Here is an 8490-nt window from a genome sequence, read left to right as displayed (position 1 = left end):
CTATATAATTACTTGAATAAATCCCAATCAACAAAACAAACCTTTAAAACGAAAGATATTATTTGTTAATATTCTAATCCCAATAATAAAAATGAAGAATATTTAGATAACTTTTTTATATTATATGCAAAATTCTTTATCCAAAAACTAAAATGTCTTAAATCCTCTGCCTTATTTGCCCTTTTTTTATTGAAATGGAATTCTTGCTTAAAGATATGTCTATCTAACAACAAAAAATTGTGCAAGTTACTAGAAACTTATGAAAATATAATGCTTCCTGTATGTTATTAATGCTTTCTGTATTTTTTTATTTAATTTAATTTTGTACTTCCCCTATCTTTATTTTGTTCTCTTTTTTTCTCTTTCTATTACTTTTTTTACTTATTGTTCTTATCACTTTATAATAGTATATTCTTGTATTCCAGTCTTCTACAGATTATTTCCTGATTTATATTGTACATATATTGCATATTGAAGTCTAGAAATCACCCTGCTGTGAAATTAGTATTTTCAAATATTTCTCAAGTGCTGTTTAATGAAGAGTAGATTTCCCCCCTAAACACATTTTAAACATAATAGTTTAATAACTAATTTATTTTACATTGTATATAAATAGCAGCACGGAGGTGCAGAGGGTAGCACAATCACCTCACAGCAAGAAGGTCGCTGGATCGAGCCTCAGCTGGGTCAGTTGGCATTTCTGTATAAAAATTTCTGGGTGTTTCCCAGTGATGGGTTGCAGCTGAAAGGGCATCCGCTGTGTAAAACGTATGCTGGATAAGTTGGCGGTTCATTTCGCTGTGGGGACCCCAGATTAATAAAGGAACTAACTGAAAAGAAATTTAATAAATATTAAACTTAAAGAAACAAAACTTTCTCAAAAAATATATTTGTAAATGCTGTGAAAAATGTCTTGCTCTGTTAAAAAGTACTTGGATTTTTTGTTTTAATTTTAAAATACCACAGGAGGGCTAATAACTGTGTCCTTAATCGTATGTACGTATGCTTTCACTGCTTATGAAGCAGTCCAAAGGCCCTGGTGCTTAAGTACTGAAGGCAGTGGCAGAAAGCATGCAATGCCATCATCTCTGGTACCTTCTTACCCCGAAAAGGAGGACTGACTTTGTTAAAGCTGGAGGAATCCACCTGACAGGCACCTGACAGGCATTTGCAAGTCCACCTAGGACTATAGGAAAGTTCCCACAGCACATAGTTACAGGATCACTCCGCTCAGACAAAATTATAATTTCTCAGGCAGACAGTTGATTATGCTTGAATCCACGGTGGCCTGGGACATAACATAAATAAAAGTTAAATAAAAGTTTAAAAGATAATATTTTTTGTTTCACATATTAAGGTTTTAGTTATGATACTCCCAAAAAATTCAGCAGAAATCCGCAGATTTTTACCAAAATTCTTAGCAGAAATAGTAAAAAATGTAAGCAGATTCTGTCTGGCCCTAGCGATACTGGGATGCAAGCTGGGCTCTGATCATCCTCAGCTGGATCACCTGGGTGAGGATGTCTGATGCTGAAAGACCTTAAACACCCAATGAGCAGGATACATCACTGATGCACCCCAGTGCATCTAGATGATACAAATTGCACACATTGCTTAAAATATAAAAAATGTATCATGATTACAATAATTCTAGACAACACAAAACCAGTACCAACATTAAGGAAATTCATATCTGGTGTAATAACCCTAATGTTATCTTGCTAAAGGGCCACGAAACCCTCCTGTTTTAGCAGGGTGTTTTCACACCTTTAGTTTGGAAAAATTTAGGAAAGTGGGCGTGTCCAGCTCTGTTTAGGGGGGAGTGTTGGAGGAGGGAAAGAGGGAAGGTGCATAAAAATGTGCATTAAAATGGGAGTTTTGGTTTGGGCGCATGCTGATTTTCACAGAGGCAAAAAAAACACACAGAGGCAGAGGAGAAAGACAGTGATTGTGTTTACATGGACATCAGTAATCAAATTATTTGGCAAATTATTAAATGGTGGACTTTAACTGCTGTTTGGCACTTTTATTCATGAGTTTCATTCATGCCCCTCGTGACAAACGAGATGTCTGATTCGAGGAACTGCTTGAAGCGTGTATTTTTAATGTAATGTTTGATACCACACGGCGAATGAGAGAAAAAATTCTCAGCATTCCTCAACTTATATGCACTCGGTAGGTACATCAGAAAGCCGTGTGTGTAAAGACTATACCTGTTACAAAATGCGGTGAAAATCCTACACAACAGTAAGTTTGATTGCGGTGTTTACATGTTAACACTCGGAGAGGCGCATTTACAGCGGATCTTTCAGTCTATAATATTGTAGTGATGTTAACGTACTGTAAACAGTAACTTAGAAATCATTTTGACTAAGGTCTGTCTTTAAACACTGAAAGAGTTCTGCTGATGATACAAACTAATTTTGCCATCTAAATAAACAAAAAAACAAAGACAACTGATCGCTTACTTAACAAATCTGTAAAGACAGGACAATTATTCCACCCATCTCTCATTTTTGGAAAAAAAAATTATGTTTGTGTGTGATATATATACAACAGTTCTGACTGGTTCTCGAATCTGATTGGCTGATAGCTTTGAGATATTAATATCAGCACTTGTACAGCCTCTTGATCCTTGTGTATTACTCCGCCAATACCAGTTGCAAGCAGTGGACTACAGCTTGACAAATATTGCAGCTATTGGACAACATAATGTACTTTTAGGGCTTTTTCGATAGGAGTGTAGTTGTTTGGATTGCAACAGCAGTTTATTTATAAGGATAGTGCCTATTTTAAATCTTCATAATTTTTAAGGTTCAGTGCTTTGGCGGCTGTATTTATACCACAGCAATCTGGTAGTGTCTGCTTTGCTCTGGCTTTTTCTGGGTTAATTATTGTGAGATCCCGATTGCAACAGAGAAAGACTGATGGTATTTGATGCCGCTCAGCCTTATAATATTTAAATGTGAGCAAAATCCCCTGTTTTGTCATTACTTTAGACATTACACTATGCGAATCATTAAAATACTAGCTACAAAGTGACGTTTGTGAAGTAGCAATGGATTTTGCTGTTCTGACGTCAGCTGCAGATGTGAATGAATGGCAGAAGAAAGTAGTTCCTCATAAAGGATTATTAGACTGTCTGCATTTTGATTTTCTTTTACAAACATTATTATATCGTCAAAGTGTTGCAATATCACACTCATAGAAGTATACGATAGGGCTGTATACACCAGTGCTGACATACAGCCACATCACACTACTTGTGTGATATTGCTCATATATATGTGTTAAATCAAAACTTCCATTCACAATTCTCTGTTTTAATATAACATCAATTCAGCATTTATTTTTGTCTGAATGATTATGTTGCAGGAATCAACAAATCTTTATTTATGTTTACTGTGACTTGTACATTGTGGAGTAACATTAATAGCAATATGCTCATAGTCAAGGACACACAGACCCAATTTTCACCCTGTCTTTATTGTTAAATCTGTCATTTTATCACAAATATATTTGTACAGTTAGATCAGTTCGATAGATTACAGCTCATCAAAATAGAACAAACTTTAATCTAATCTACACATTTACATTCAATCATTTAGCAGACACTTTTGTCCTAAGCGAACGAAAAAGGCACTACCGACTTATTACCGACTTTCATCTAAGCTAATTTAATTAAATTTTTTAGAGATTCAACAGATTTTCTTTACCTATCATATTTTAAAGTGCCTCAAACTATTTACAGTAATCATATTTAAAGAACCAGCATATGGGCTATATTTGCAATAAACACCCACATGTTTTATGGATTTTTTTTTTTAGTGCATGGCAGTTTCCCTCTCTTGGACAGAAAGAGAGCGGACTGTATCACACTGCCTGGTCTCATCATCCAGAAATTGATGCTCACTACAAGGCAAAAGATATCAGTGGACATATATCTCTTTTGAAGGAACAGCAGAACAACCACAATATAAGGAACAGAAATGCACACCAGAATGACAGTGATGATTATAAACGCCCTCTTTTTCTGACGGTGCATTCCTTCATTGTGTGCTTCACCAGGACCTGGTTTCAGCAGGATCTTAAGCATCCTTAAGCTGCAAGCGGCGATCACTAAAATGCTGATTGATAAGGCCACAACGTAGACCTCCATATAGAGGTGCGGATAGGTGGAAACAGCATTGCCTCCATAAATCATGACAGCCAACCAGACCAGACCAGAAATAATGTATCTGTGCTTCACATAGGATGGATTACGGTACATCACCGGACGAGCCACGGCTATGTAGCGTTCAATACAAATCCAGCTATTCATAACAGGACGTCCAACCAGATAACTTGCATAAAAAAACATAAAAAACAGCTCTGCTAGTTGATATTGAAGAACATAAGCTGCCATTGACACAAAATAAAGCATTATCACGAAAACCTCTACTGCTGCAAGGTTCATCGTGAAGATTTCCGAGGTTTCCAGACGTCCCTTTATTCTGAAGTTAATCATGCCCAGCCAGAGGACTTTGATTTGGATGGGGAGGAAGACGATGAGGTCCAGCACAGCTAGCAAAAGCTGAATTAAAAAAGCTTGGTAAGAGCTTAAACATGTAACATCAAAAAAGGAGGTTTGGTTTTCGGGGACAGTGCTGTTCATGTTTCTCTTCAAAAACGTGTACCTGAAGGACATTGTGATTGAAATATAATAGATTAGTTTGCTTTAATTGAAAATTAATTCAATAAAAATGTAATAATTTAAATGAAAATCTGTGGTTGCCAGAACTACACTGTTAAAAATACAGGAGGAACAATTTAGGTTTTAATGAAGGAATAGGAGCAAGATGTAATTTTGACTCCTTGAGCTCTGTTTTAATGATCTAAGCGCAAAGTCTAAAGCACAGTGTGCAAAAGCATTAAGGGTGCATCTGAATCCACTTTTGCTGTTTTAAGGACGGAAAATTATGCACTGCACATAGTGCATGGTCTTTCAGGGTTGTGCTTATTCTCTTATTGAGTTGTGGGTGTGTTTTAAGCATAACATGCATTAAACCAATCCAAGACTCATCTAACATTCCCTTTAGGAGTCAGTTGCATTGTGCCATGGCACATTTACATGGCAGACTTTGTAAGTGGAAAAACTAAATGCTTCACTAGCAAGAAAACAGTTAAATGGACCATCTGCAGTGCAAGGATAAATAACGAGCCTCCTCCATTTGACCTCTATACTTTCTCTTTACTTTTACTCTTTACTTTACTCCTTTACTTTTGTGGACTATGGAAACGGTGTTGCACGCACTCCAGTGAAAACATCTATTAGCCTATATCTTTAATTTTATTTGTTAAGCGCAAAGTTTGTTTCAAAACTATTTGTAAAGTTCAGTTCTAATTTCCAGCAAATGAATAAATTAACAATAATAATGAAGTGTAGTCAAAAAAAATGATTTAGATCTAAACACACATGCTATTCTTATGCCCCATATGGTTATACGTGCGTATCCAAAACCCATCAGGTGGACAAATTAAAACTTGTTTTTATTGAAACAATTATAAATATGCATATAATTAATAATACTGTTAATAAGAATAATATTATACAATTGCACATTGTTATGAATAAACTGAAAAAAGCCCTGTGACATAAAGAAAATAGCATAAAATCGTGCCAAACACATCTTGCCCTATTGTACCGGGTGTATGATAGGGCCCATATTGTTTGAACCAGGTACTGCAGTCCAATTTCAATTTATCAAGACAATCTGACACGCAATGTGCCTTTTTAAATTAGAATAACTAACTTTAGCATTGCCTTTCAGATAAACAAGTATGTTCATTTAACATGTTTCTGAAATATCTGCAGAACGCAACCCAGGCTCATTCTGAAAACGTACCGCTTTATAAATTTTTGGAGAGCGCCAAATATGTCCCAGGTGTTTTTTTGTTTTGTTTTTTGTTTTCGTTAATCCACCAGAGGCCGTTGTCGACTGACTGACTGACTGACTGTTCGACCGATCAACTGACCCACCCTCCTCCTTCCCTAAAACCCAACCAATAGTGTTTTCAAAAGCATCGATAGACATGTCCACCTTCTTTACTAAACCCAACTAACAGTTTTAAAAAGCAATGCAGAAAAAGAAAAGCCCTCACCTGATTTTTACCATGTTTTCATATTTTATCACATTCTCACCCTGTTATTTACTCTCTTTTTGTCTTACCATCTTTCTGGAATTGTTCTTTGCCAGACTCAACCACCATCGTTGTGGACAACACTCTGCGTCTGAAGTTCGCCTACGTACATAGCAAGCTCCTGGACAAATTGGGAAAGCCGTCCATACGGAGGTAAGTTGTCAGCTGGTAGTGCGAAAAGGAACGGCATCATACCGCCATGTAGCATTCGTTTTGAAGACAAAATGCAGCCATACAAAATTTTGGCTACATAATTCACAATCTCCAGAAATGTATTTAGGGCTACATTTTCAGAATGAGCCGATGTTGGCAAAGGATTTTGTGGTATTTTAATGCTTTAGAACAGGGATCACCAAACTTGTTCCTGGAGGGCCGGTGTCCTGCAGATTTTAGCTGCAACCCTAATCAATCACACCTGAAAAAACTAATCAAGGTCTTATGAAGTATACTTGAAACACCCAGGCAGGTGTGTTGAGGCAGGCTGGACCTAAACCCCACAGGGAACCGGACCTCCAGGAACGAGATTGGTGACCCCTGCTTTAGAAGGGTCAAAAACTTACAGTATCTTTTAGCATTGGATTGAAATGTATAGGTTTAAATATTGTTTGTGATATACTAACTACTGAAGTTGTAAAAAGAGTTAAAAAACCTTAAAAACACCTGAAAGCTAACATCAATTGAAGTTAATCTAAGCTAGCCTTTTCATTAGATGTCAATTACTAATATTTTCAAAATTGACAGTATCATACACATAAATACAAAACATATTCAAACATGTCACATAAATAATGTAATGATATTTTATGTAACAACATAAGATGTTAAACCTTAATTTACTTTTTTTTACTAGAAAAAATTGTAAGATGACTCTTTAACTGTTAGTTTAGTTCTAAAATTATACTGTAATGGAATAGAATTTCCATAAAAATACTTAATATCTATCTATCTATCTATCTATCTATCTATCTATCTATCTATCTATCTATCTATCTATCTATCTATATATATATATATATATATATATATATATATATATATATATATATATATATAAATAGTCATTTACATTAATTATCAACAACAAACAAAATACCTTTTAATGTAAAAAAACAAAACATCATTCATAACATTATGGTGTTAAATGTTAGCAAAAAATGACACTGACCTTATGTCGGACAGATAACCAATAGAGTGGTTTATCATGAACCTGCAGCTCTTCTTGCATTAGTTTACAGTATGTAACATATGTTTGCATGTGTATGTATAGGTGTGAATTATGAAAGGAAAATATTCAAATAAGGAACAGAGAAGCATCTGTGTTTATTCAAGTTTATGTTCATAGTTTTAAAACCAAAATATATGAAGTGAAAATAGCTAACAATAACACATTCAAATCAGAATTTTACACTTGTAAATGAAGATCAGGTTGATGAATACTACGTTTTTTTAAATGATTTAATTATGTGTAAATTCAAAACCAACATTATGTCTTTTTTAGCTTTATACACTTGCTAATTCATCTGAATATTCTGATGAAAAATCTTTTAATTAATTTGAGATTATACAAATTACATGTCTTAGATTTAAAAAATAAAACAGCATCTCTTTAATATATCAGTAAAATATGCTGTTAATATACATTCACTACACTCAAATGATGCTGTTTGCTTAAATAACTTATATAAAGTTAGATGAAACAACACAATTCTTGAGTTTTTTTGGGGACAACCTAATTGTTTGTGTTCAATCAACCTAAATTAGTAAAAACTAAAGTTAACTTGATTCCTTGATGTTGTCACATTAGAAATGTATTGTGTGGAACACAGCATTTACAGTGTACATATGCATTCTCAATGTTTTCTATGTTGCAGTAGCATGTTATTGTGCTTCATTGGTTAAATGTACATTGCTCTACATGCAGTAAAAGCACATATCGTCACCTTAGAATTATAAGGTTCTATCTGACATTTTTATCAAAATTGAGTTATAGACATATTCTCATTAAATGACAACTAATTTACATTATGGGACATTTTAGTAGTAGTTTACATTTTAATACATTTTATTTAAAATAATCAAAAACAAATGTTCCACACATACTGTTTGCTTTGGAATGCAAAAACTTTGAAGCTCAATATCTCAAAATTATTCAGAACGCAGATGGAACCTTATAATTCCAAGATGACGATATGTACACTACCTGACAAAAGTCTTGTCGTCGATCCCAGTTGTAAGAGCAACAACTAATAACTTGACTTCTAGTTGATCATTTGGAAAAGTGACAGAAGATAGATTTTTCAGATGAATCAG

Source organism: Danio rerio, chromosome 7 (assembly GCF_049306965.1).
Source record: "Danio rerio strain Tuebingen ecotype United States chromosome 7, GRCz12tu, whole genome shotgun sequence".
NCBI lineage: Eukaryota > Metazoa > Chordata > Actinopteri > Cypriniformes > Danionidae > Danio > Danio rerio.
This window is presented reverse-complemented; position numbering follows the sequence as displayed.